This window comes from Carcharodon carcharias, chromosome 14 (assembly GCF_017639515.1).
Source record: "Carcharodon carcharias isolate sCarCar2 chromosome 14, sCarCar2.pri, whole genome shotgun sequence".
NCBI classification, from domain to species: domain Eukaryota; kingdom Metazoa; phylum Chordata; class Chondrichthyes; order Lamniformes; family Lamnidae; genus Carcharodon; species Carcharodon carcharias.
In genome coordinates this window covers 8,179,990-8,190,509 of record NC_054480.1, presented here as the reverse complement: position 1 = coordinate 8,190,509, position 10,520 = coordinate 8,179,990, and the positions used below count along the sequence as shown (strand labels likewise).

Below are 10,520 nucleotides of genomic sequence, written 5' to 3'. Positions count from 1 at the left end.
CTCCCACAACTCTTTCTCCGGTACATCGATGATTACTTCGGTGCTGCTTCATGCTCTTGTCTGGATCTGGAAAAATTTATTAATTTTGCTTCCAATTTCCACCCCTCCATCATTTTCACATGCTCCATCTCTGACACTTCCCTTCCCTTCCTTGACCTCCCTGTCTCAATTTCTGGTGATAGACTGTCCTCCAATATCCATTACAAACCCACCGACTCCCACAGCTACCTTGACTACAGCTCCTCACACGCCGCTTCCTATAAGGACTCCATCCCATTCTCTCAGTTCCTTCGCCTCCGTCGCATCTGTTCTGATGATGCTACTTTCAAAAACAGTTCCTCTGACATAAAAACAAAAATACCTGGAAAAACTTCAGCAGGTCTGACAACATCAGCGGAGAGGAATACAGATAAGATTTCGAGTCTGTATGGGTCTTCAACAGGACTAAGGAAACATAGAAAAGAGGCGAAATATAAGCTGGTTTAAGAGGGGGTGGGACAAGTAGAGCTGGATAGAGGGCCAGTGATAGGTGGAGATAACCAAAAGATGTCACAGACAAAAGGACAAAGAGGTGTTGAAGGTGGTGATATTATCTAAGGAATGCGATAATAAAGGTACAGATAGCTCTAGTGGGGGTGGGGTGGGGGGAAGGGATTGAAATAGGCTAAAAGGTAGAGATAAAACAATGGATGGAAATACATTTAAAAATAATGGAAATAGGTGGGAAAAGAAAAATCTATATAAATTATTGGAAAAAAAGGGGAAGAAAGGGGGTGGGGATGGAGGATAGAGTTCATGATCTAAAATTGTTGAACTCAATATTCAGTCCGGAAGGCTGTAAAGTGCCTAGTCGGAAGATGAGGTGCTGTTCCTCCAGTTTGCGTTGAGCTTCACTGGAACAATGCAGCAAGCCAAGGACGGACACGTGGGCAAGAGAGCAGGGTGGAGTGTTGAAATGGCAAGCGACAGGGAGGTCTGGGTCATGCTTACGGACAGACCGAAGGTGTTCTGCAAAGCGGTCACCCAGTCTGTGTTTGGTCTCTCCAATGTAGAGGAAACCGCATTGGGAGCAACGAATGCAGTAGATTAAATTGAGGGAAGTGCAAGTGAAATGCTGCTTCACTTGAAAGGAGTGTTTGGGCCCTTGGACGGTGAGGAAGGGGGAAGTTAAGGGGCAGGTGTTGCACCTTCTGCGGTTGCATGGGAAGGTGCTGTGGGAGGGGTTGAGGAGTAGGGGGTGATGGAGGAGTGGACCAGGGTGTCCCGGAGGGAACGATCCCTACGGAATGCCACTGGGGGGGTGAAGGGCAGATGTGTTTGGTGGTGGCATCATGCTGGAGTTGGCGGAAATGGCTGAGGATGATCCTTTGAATGCGGAAGCTGGTGGGGTGATAAGTGAGGACAAGGGGGACCCTATCATGTTTCTGGGAGGGAGGAGAAGGTTTGAGGGCGGATATGCGGGAGATGGGCCAGACATGGTTGAGGGCCCTGTCAACGACCGTGGGTGGAAAACCTCAGTTAAGGAAGAAGAAGGACATGTCAGAGGAACAGTTTTGGAAAGTGGCATCATCAGAACAGATGCGACAGAGGCGAAGAAGCTGAGAGAATGGGATGAACTCCTTAGAGGAAATGGAGTGTGAGGAGCTGTAGTCAAGGTAGCTGTGGGAGTTGGTAGGCTTGTAATGAATATTGGTGGACAGACAGAGAGGTCAAGGAAGGGAAGGGAAGTGTTAGAGATGGACCATGTGAAAATGATGGAGGGGTGGAAATTGGAAGCAAAATTAACGAGAGCATGAAGCAGCACCGAAGTAATCATCGATGTACCAGAGAAAGAGTTGTGGGAGGGGGCCAGAGTAGGACTGGAACAAGGAATGTTCTACATACCCCATAAAGAGACAGGCATAGCTGGGGCCCATGCGGGTACCCATAGCCACACCTTTTATTTGGAGGAAGTGAGAGGAGTTGAAGGAGAAATTGTTCAGTGTGAGAACAGGTTCAGCCAGACGGAGGAGAGTAGTGGTGGATGGGGATTGTTCGGGCCTCTGTTCGAGGAAGAAACAGAGCACGATCAGACCATCCCGGTGGGGGATGGAGGTGTAGAGGGATTGGACATCCATGGTGAAGAGGAGGCAGTTCCTTTCCCACTGACCTGCAAATTATTTGATTTTCAAGAATTTATCTAATTATCTTTCAACAGTTACTACTGAATCTGCTTCCTCCATCCTTTCAGGCAGCACGTTCCAGATCACAACAACTCACAGTGTAAAAGAAAAGTTTCTTCACTTTGCCGCTGCCAATCACTTTAAATCCGTATCCTCTGGTTGCTGAGCCTCCTGCCATGAATAATAAAGGGTTGCCAGACTTGATAAATGAATGTGCTGTATTCCTTTTCACAGCAGAGAATGAGAATTAAAGATCTGAGGTACAAGGGAGCCTAAAAGTAAGGCAAGTGGAGGAAATAATTCAAGTTAATATAAGGACAGAATTGGTAATGGGAAACAATAATAGACGAACAAGCCTCCAGGATCTGATGGTCTGCACCCAGGATATTGAAAGGAGCATGTGGGGTGATTGCAGTTACATCAGGCATATCATTCCAAAGCTCTCTAGATTCAGCAATTGTGCCTTTAGATTGGAAAATTGCAAATGCCTCTCCGTTATTTAAAATAGGTGGAAGAATGAAGCCAGCAACTGCAGAGATGTCAGTTTATCATCAGCTGGAAGAACATAAAGAATAGGAGCAGGAGGAGGCTATATGGCCCCTATCATTAGGGACAGTGTCACTGAGCACTTGGACAAATATGAAGTGATCCAAAAGGGTCCGTATGGGTTTGTGAGGGGTAAATTATTTCTGACTAATTTAGTTGGATTTTTGAGGCAGTCCTTTGACCTTTGTCTTGAGGGATCTGGAATACAGAAGGAAGAAGGTCATGGGTAGATGTACAGAATCTGACCCTATCTGGAGTACTGCATCCAGTTTTGAACACAACAGCTCACTTTACAAAGCCAGGTCCATTGGGTAAACCTGAGTGAGGTTCACTGTTGGAGTAACGATTTCCTTTGGATCACTTCTTGTGCATTTGACACTGGGCTGGGATCTTCCATCCCTGGAGTGGCAGGACCCATCATGGGAGATCTGGCAGCCCAGCCAAAAGCCCATGGACTTTCGGCAGGACTGGAGAATCCCGGCAGCGGGCAGGACTGGAAAACACCACCCTCGGACTAATGTTCTCCGAAGGGTCAACCTGAGGAAAGTTTACACTGGAAACAATGATTTACCAATTCAATGATCCCCCAACCCCTCAATGGGATTGGTTTTAATTCCAATGGAAACAAAAAGATGTAAGATGTGTTGTTGATTTGCTATCACCTTCTTCCACTAACACGCAGAGTCAAACTCTAAACCACTGTCCTTCTATCAAATCAGCGTAACAGTGGCTGCTTATTCCCACACATTCCTCATGAAATAGAAACCATTGTAACAAGGGCTAACTGACCCAGTCAGCTCCTAGCTCCCTCCCTACGTAACATTAACTGTTTCCAAGTAAGATATCCTCGCCCCACACTGACAACGTGCCTGAGTTTGGGAATAATGTGGTTCCTCAGCGCTCTCATTGATGAAGCAAAGTTCCTTTTCAAAACAGTCAAGGAACTTCTGAGTTCTCAAGTTCACCAGCGGATTCTGAGGTCTTAAAAACAGTCACGCAGAAACCACATTGAGCCCTCTACTCATGCAGCTGACACCCCACCCCACCCTCCCCTACCCCCCTGCCAACCACCACCACCACCACCACCATCGCCGCCCACCCCCCCCCCCCCCACAGAGATTCGGATGAACTGAACCTCTGACCTGGGACCAAAAGCCCTGAGTCCAGCTGAACAACAAATAGAACAAGTCGAACCCACCACCAGACCTAAACATCGCCGTGCACTATTTATTTCTGAAAAAAATACATATTTTATTGATTTTTATGAAACAAGGCAACATTCTTTTGGTTAAATCTTTGGAGGGGGTGAATTTGCAAGGCTGAGGGGAAGGAAAAGATGCGCAGGACAAATTGGATGGTTCTTTCAAAAATCCAACACAAGAACGATGGGCCGAATAACTCCCCTTCTGGCCTTTCTGATTCCGAGATTTCGAAGTCTGCAGAAATCTGAGTTCAGTTTTAATGATGTTGTTGGAAGGGCCCTGCTGGGTAACAGATGAAGGGTTTAGTTTTTATTCTTTCACGTAACGTGGGCCTCACTGACTAGGCCAACATTTATTGCCCAATCCTAATTGCCCCTTGAGAAGGCGGTGGTGAGCTGCCTTCTTGAACCGCTGCAGTCCATGTGGTGTAGGTACACCCACAGTGCTGTTAGGGAGGGAGTTCCAGGGTTTTGACCCAGCGACTGTGAAGGAACGGCCGATATATTTCCAAATCAGGATGGTGAGTGACTTGGAGAGGAACTTCCATATGGTGGTAATGTGACGAATGCCCCAATCACAGAAAATGGCTCATCTTCAAGGACTAAGAACATCCTGGAAGAATTTGTGTTTTAAAAGACACTGTTCCAAGTCAGGATGGTGAGTGAATTGGAGGGGTTCTTCCAGGAGGTGGTGTTCCCATCTATCTGCTGCCCTTGTCCTGCTAGATGATGAGTTTGTCAGGTGCTGTTGAAGAAGCCTTGGTGAGTTTCTGCAGTGCATCTTTTAAATGGTACACACTGCTGCTACTGTGCGTTGGTGGGGTAGGGGGTGAATGTTTAAGGTGGTGGATGGGGTGCCAGTCAAGAGGTCTGCTTTGTCCTAGCTGGTGTCAAGCTTCTTGAGTGTTGTGGGAGCTGCACTCATCCAGGCAAGTGGGGAATATTCCATCAAACTCCTGATTTGTGCCTTGTAGATGGTGGACAGGCTTTGGGGAGTCAGGAGGTGAGTTAATCATTGCAGGATTCCCAGCCTCTGACCTGCTCTTGAAGCTACCGTATTTATATGGCCAGTCCAGTGCAGCTTCTGGTTAATGGTAACCCCCAGGATCTTGACAGTGGGAGATTCAGTGATGGTAATGCTATTGAACATCAAGAGGCAATGGTTAGATTCTCACTTGTTGGAGATGGTCATTGCCTGGCACTTGTGTGGTGCGAATGTTACTTGTTTATATTTATATTTATGTTTATATTAATGTAATTACTTTTCCGAGATATTCACTTCCCAAACTCATCCGCAATTGTTAAAAATTAAACCTGAGTTATTATATTTCTAATGTAAGGAAGCAAAACCAGAATTGTTTCTGCAACTTTCTCCGTGACCAGATGTGAATTTCATGGACTCTAAACCTCAGAAAAAAGAAAACAAAATAAACTGAATTCTCTGGGTAACACAATTGCAGTGTGACAGGCATCACCACATCTGGCTTCAGTAAGGTACAAATAAAGACTGATCCTTTCGTGGGGATTTGTTGGCAGGGCTGACAGTGTCATGTCTCCTTTCACTGGTAGATTTATGGCATTCTTTTGTCAAGAATGGGGGATCAATGGAATATCGGACATTCAGCAATAAAACCATCAAACATGTGGAGGATTGCCAACCCTACAGCATTGGCCTGGAGGCTCCAGGGTTCATACATTAATCTCTAGGACACTGCTGGGGGACAACACCCAAGAGCAAAATCATAGGGACTTGAAAGAAAATTGTTATTTTTATCTTCTTTGAACATTTTTACTTATTAGCCCTTAAAACATTGGAGATGTTGAGAAAGGAGCAATTTGACAGAGGATGAAGAATCATCCAACTGCATACTGAAGAACCTGTCCAGTTCTCAGTTGGCAATGGGAAGGCAGGGCACCGTGAAGATGGACATGTTGCACAACCAATTGGTGGGAGAGGGGCCGCGGGGTGACTGAAGGTTGGAGGTCATGTGATGAACTCTCCAGGAATGCGTCCAACCAGAGTTGGAGACCCTACATCACCCTTGGTGAAACAAATACCAAATAATTGCTAGCTGCAGTCTGCACTACTGGGAAAGACTTGCATTTCTATAGCTCCTATCACAACCACCAGAAGGTCGAAAGCACTTTACAGCCAATGACGTAGTTTCGAAATGTATTTGCTGTTGTGATGTAGGAAACACGGCATCCAATTTGCACACAGCAAGCTCCCACATTCTGCAATGTGATGGCGACCAGATCATCTGCTTTCATGAGTTCGATTGAGCGATAATTATTCGGCAGGACTTTGGGGATAGCTCCCCTGCTCTTTTTCAAAATAGTGCCGTAGGATCTTTTACTTGAAAAGGCAAATAGGATCTCGGTTTGACGTCTCATCTGAAAGACGGTACCTTTGACAGTGCAGCATTCCCTCAGTACTGACACTGGAGCGTCAAGATAGATTATCGTGTCCAAGTCCATGGAGCAGAACTTGATCCACAACCTTTGGCTTAGAGGCGAGAGTACTCATCATGAGCCACAGCCGACAGATTAGTTTGGATAGTTTGGTCAACATTATGTAGCTGCCCAGAATCAACAATATCACTTGGGCAGCTGTGAAATGGAACAAATGTCATCACCTGGTGGGGGAGGAGCTGCCTCTCCAAAGCAGGGGGTGAGGCACAATCTTGATTGTCGTGCAGAGGGAGATTTCCTCTGCTCTTCCCTGTGCTGTACTGAACCACTAAAGGGCTGTTCTAATGAGCCACTGAACGACAACACCTAGTTTCATTTATGTAGCCCATCCAATGTAGCAAAACCTCTCAAGATGCTTCACAAGTGAGTATCAAACTACATCAGGAGATATTAGGACAGGGAACCAAAAACATGATGAAAGAGGTAAAACTTCAGGAGTGTTTTACAGGGGGAAAAAGATGTGCGGAGGTGGAGGAATTTAGGGGAGGAATTCAGGAGTTTGGGGCCTAGGCAGCTGAGCTCACGGCCACCAATGGAAATCAGGAAACCACAAGAGGGGAGAGTTGGAGGAGCCTGGTTCAAGCTGGAATTGGAGCAGTAGAGTTTAGGTTCATGGATTGGAAGGTTGAAAGTCAACCAGGATATTATTGGAATAGTCGAGTCTAACAGAGACGATCGACTGACCTATAAGCAGTACCGAACTACTGAAACCACCAAAAAGATACAATGGGCTCATCAGCCCGTGAGAACTATGGCCAATTGGCTCCTGACAAGTAAGTATCCACAAATGGGCCTGAGTACAGCTCTACACTGAGTGTGTCCGGCCTAGGTAGGGCTCTATTCTAAATACGACAGTCTGACTTCAGAGCAGGCGGGGCTGAAGCAGAGTGAATAGGAGACTATCTGCAGCACCAAACTCAGGCTGATTGTAGACCGACATCTTTAATGCTGTGCCCCATTTTTTGAGCTGAGTTTTAATTCCTTACGGCACTGATTCACTTTGAGAGACCCAGTTAGTAGGTTCAATTCCTTGGACTTAATTTATGGCTTCATTTTATTAGTAGACCAGGGAAAAATGATCAGTTCATCTGAAAACACATTCCTTTAATCATTTCAAACAATGTTGTATTTCAGCCTGGGGGCCTCTCTCCCTCTCCTCGTTTGAACCCTGTCTCTCTCTTACTGTTCTGGGAAAGGATCTGCACTGCATGTGACAAACATTCTGTCCTCTAGTCCTTTGGGAGAAACGTTTGAGAATCTGGCCATTGCATCCACGGAGCAAGAGTGCAATTAAGTGTAAGTTTGGCGATGCCATTCTAATATCAATCTCTGACTGGCATACTGAGAATATATCAAGTAGATGTAAGTCAACAAGGACTTACAAATATAAACAAAAAAATTCTTCTACCAGAACCATGTTAGAGCCAGACCCCCAGGCGTTTGCAAAGAGGGGATTTAACAATGTGAAGAGTCCATGTTACTTACATTCCCCAGGCAATCAGCAATCAGTCTTTCTGGCACAAAAATTACATTGAATTGGATTGAACTTTGATTGGCTTTGAGGCAGCACATGCCTTTCATTTTAACCCCCTTCCCCCCCATATGCAAATTGGATGTTAATGTGTTGTTCAATGTGACCAGACAGTAAATTCTCTGTCACAAAACAAAAACAAAAACAGAATTACCTGGAAAAACTCAGCAGGTCTGGCAGCATCGGCGGAGAAGAAAAGAGTTGACGTTTCGAGTCCTCATGACCCTTCGACAGAACTTGAGTTCGAGTCCAAGAAAGAGTTGAAATAAATTCTCTGTTGCTTTTTATTCACTTACAGTAGAAACTGATATAACTGTGAGGATAATGTGCTATTTGGCCTTTAGATCAGGAGAAACCTCAGCCACTCGCTCCTGTAACCTAACATGCACCGTACCCTGCAACCAGAATACTATTTCACACACAGTGTGCCCTCTACCGGCTTATAATGAACAATCAGGTCATAAGAGTCTCAGTCCTCCAACTAGCACATTGGTTAACGTGCTCACCCTTTTGTGCATTAGTTTAACAGTCATTAACCTGTGTATCTTAAACTGGTTAACAGCTAGGTTAAAGTACCCACAAAGGAGATTCACATGAACACGTTGACCAGGCCACAACCAAAAGGAATCAAGCAACTGGTTTCATTTCCACTGACACTTGGAATCTGATGTTATACCAGACACAAAAGCTCGGGACATTGACGTGAGTATGATGAAGGAAGGCTTCATGGTCATGGGAGAATGCTTTCACATAGCTTTCACACACACTTCTCCCTCCAGAATCTCTTGTGTACTGCGTGCAGCTGAACTGCTCATGGGGGGAGATGCAGGGGGGGCCCTGCACAGCCTGTAAATGAAGCAGAGAGAAACCATTACATAATATTCAGTGAAAGTGAATATCTTTTCAGATTATAAAGTGTCAAAATATGTTTGCCCGTGCAACCAACATAGTCAGAGATTCTTAACTATTCTAGACCTACCCTTCTTCTAGGTGCTGCCCTGACATCCGCAGCAGGGGTGGAGACAGCCTGTGCAATGGTCGGCCCTGTTGCCTCTGATGACTTTGGTATGTGTGTTCTGGAGAGCCGAGGGCTTGAGGGCCCCGGCTTGCTTTGGTTGTCCTCCTGTGGGCCAGCTGCTCCCTCTGTGATGACAGAGGATGAGATTGAGGGGGGGTCACAGGCAAAGGGCACTCGGAGGGACAAGACAACCTCTGAGATTTCTGAGTGGATGACTCTTAGTGCTGCGGAGCTCTGCTAAACCTGCCTCCTGCTGTGGACACGTGTCCGTGCGGTGACCACCAGATTGTGAACCTGAGCCTGCTCCAGATCTGGGTCCCACCGAGGTGTGTGTCTCTGCGCTGGTGCAGGGTGTGGGTAAGCGCTGTGAGGGGTCTTCCAGGCTGCTTATTTCCAGCTCTTCAATGGAGGAGGTGTCCTCTTGGCTGGAGGTGAGGATGTGGATGGAGCTGAGGGACTGGCTGGCTGAGGGTGTCGTTCACTTGGCAGAGCTCCCTGTGAACCAAAGTACAGATAATTAGTGCATGTCAGCAGAGTCAAAAGCAGGAGAGAGAGACACTCAGATTTATGTTGAGAGAGGGATGATGTGGTGCAGGATCCTCATGTGGGTGTTCACCGCTGACCTCACTGTCACCACAGGCAGGGTCCATGTCCTCACCAGTCAGCACAATGGCACAATCCTCAAAGTGAGTGAGGTGCTTAATGTGGGCCACTCCATCCCCCACCCCCCCCACAGTCTGGGACCTCTTCCTGCTGATGTGAGCCAGCTTCTCCTGCATGAAAACAGATGGAGAGAGTGTGAACAGGACACATGGCGCTGAGTGGAATGTTTGTGTGGTGAGCGGAGACATGGACAGGATGAGGAAGCGAACTTAAGAGGATATGATCCTGATGGGGATGTGAGGGTGTGTGTGGGAGTTAGTGGTGTTGTCCCTTGAGGTGTGAGATCCCTGTGGGTGTGTGATGGGTTTGTGTGTGTGTGTGAGTTGAGAGTGATGAGGAGAGTGAGTTACCCTGGCTGAACGGATGAGGGTGTTCATCCTCTTCCGGCACTGGATGGCTGACCTCCTCTGTGCTCCGATGGCACTGACCACTGCAGCCACCGCCTCCCAGGCTGGATTGATGATGCTGGTGGACCTCCTGCGGCCAGAGCAGGGGTAGATGATACCACAGCGGCTTTCCACTGCGTTCAGCAGGCCCCAGAGAGGCCTCACTAAATTTGGGGGCTGCTGCCTTCTTTGCTTTTAGGGCCATCTGTCACCTGGAGCAGCCTTGGCCTGAAGACATGAAGTTGGCTGAGCTCTGGTGCAATTTAAGTATGGCGCCTGGAGCGAGCACGCACTGAGGTCATGTCCTGGTGACAAGTCCGAGCCCACCAGCCAGCGAGCCGGTGTCTTCCCCGTGAATGCATAATTAATGAGGCGGGACAATGCGGGAAGGGGAAGATACAGCATGAATAGCCACCATTATGGCCTTTCTCTCACCCGTTAGTGCTCTTTGTGCAACTCTGGGATCATTCCGCCCAATGTATTTCAGATCCTAACCACCTGCTGCGTGAAATAGATTTTTGCATCTTGCCAATGGTTTCTT

The 10,520-nt window shown here is 47.0% G+C and overlaps 1 long non-coding RNA gene across 1 annotated transcript; it reads right to left on the bottom strand.

Moving 5' to 3' along the window:
* Window positions 1-8,167: 8,167 nt before the first annotated feature.
* LOC121286894 lies at window positions 8,168-8,929 on the bottom strand. Its single transcript, XR_005945097.1, has 2 exons — window positions 8,892-8,929; window positions 8,168-8,758 (listed from the first exon to the last, which is right to left on the bottom strand). It is a non-coding gene; the product is annotated as an uncharacterized LOC121286894 (long non-coding RNA).
* Between the last annotated feature and the right edge of the window lie 1,591 nt (window positions 8,930-10,520).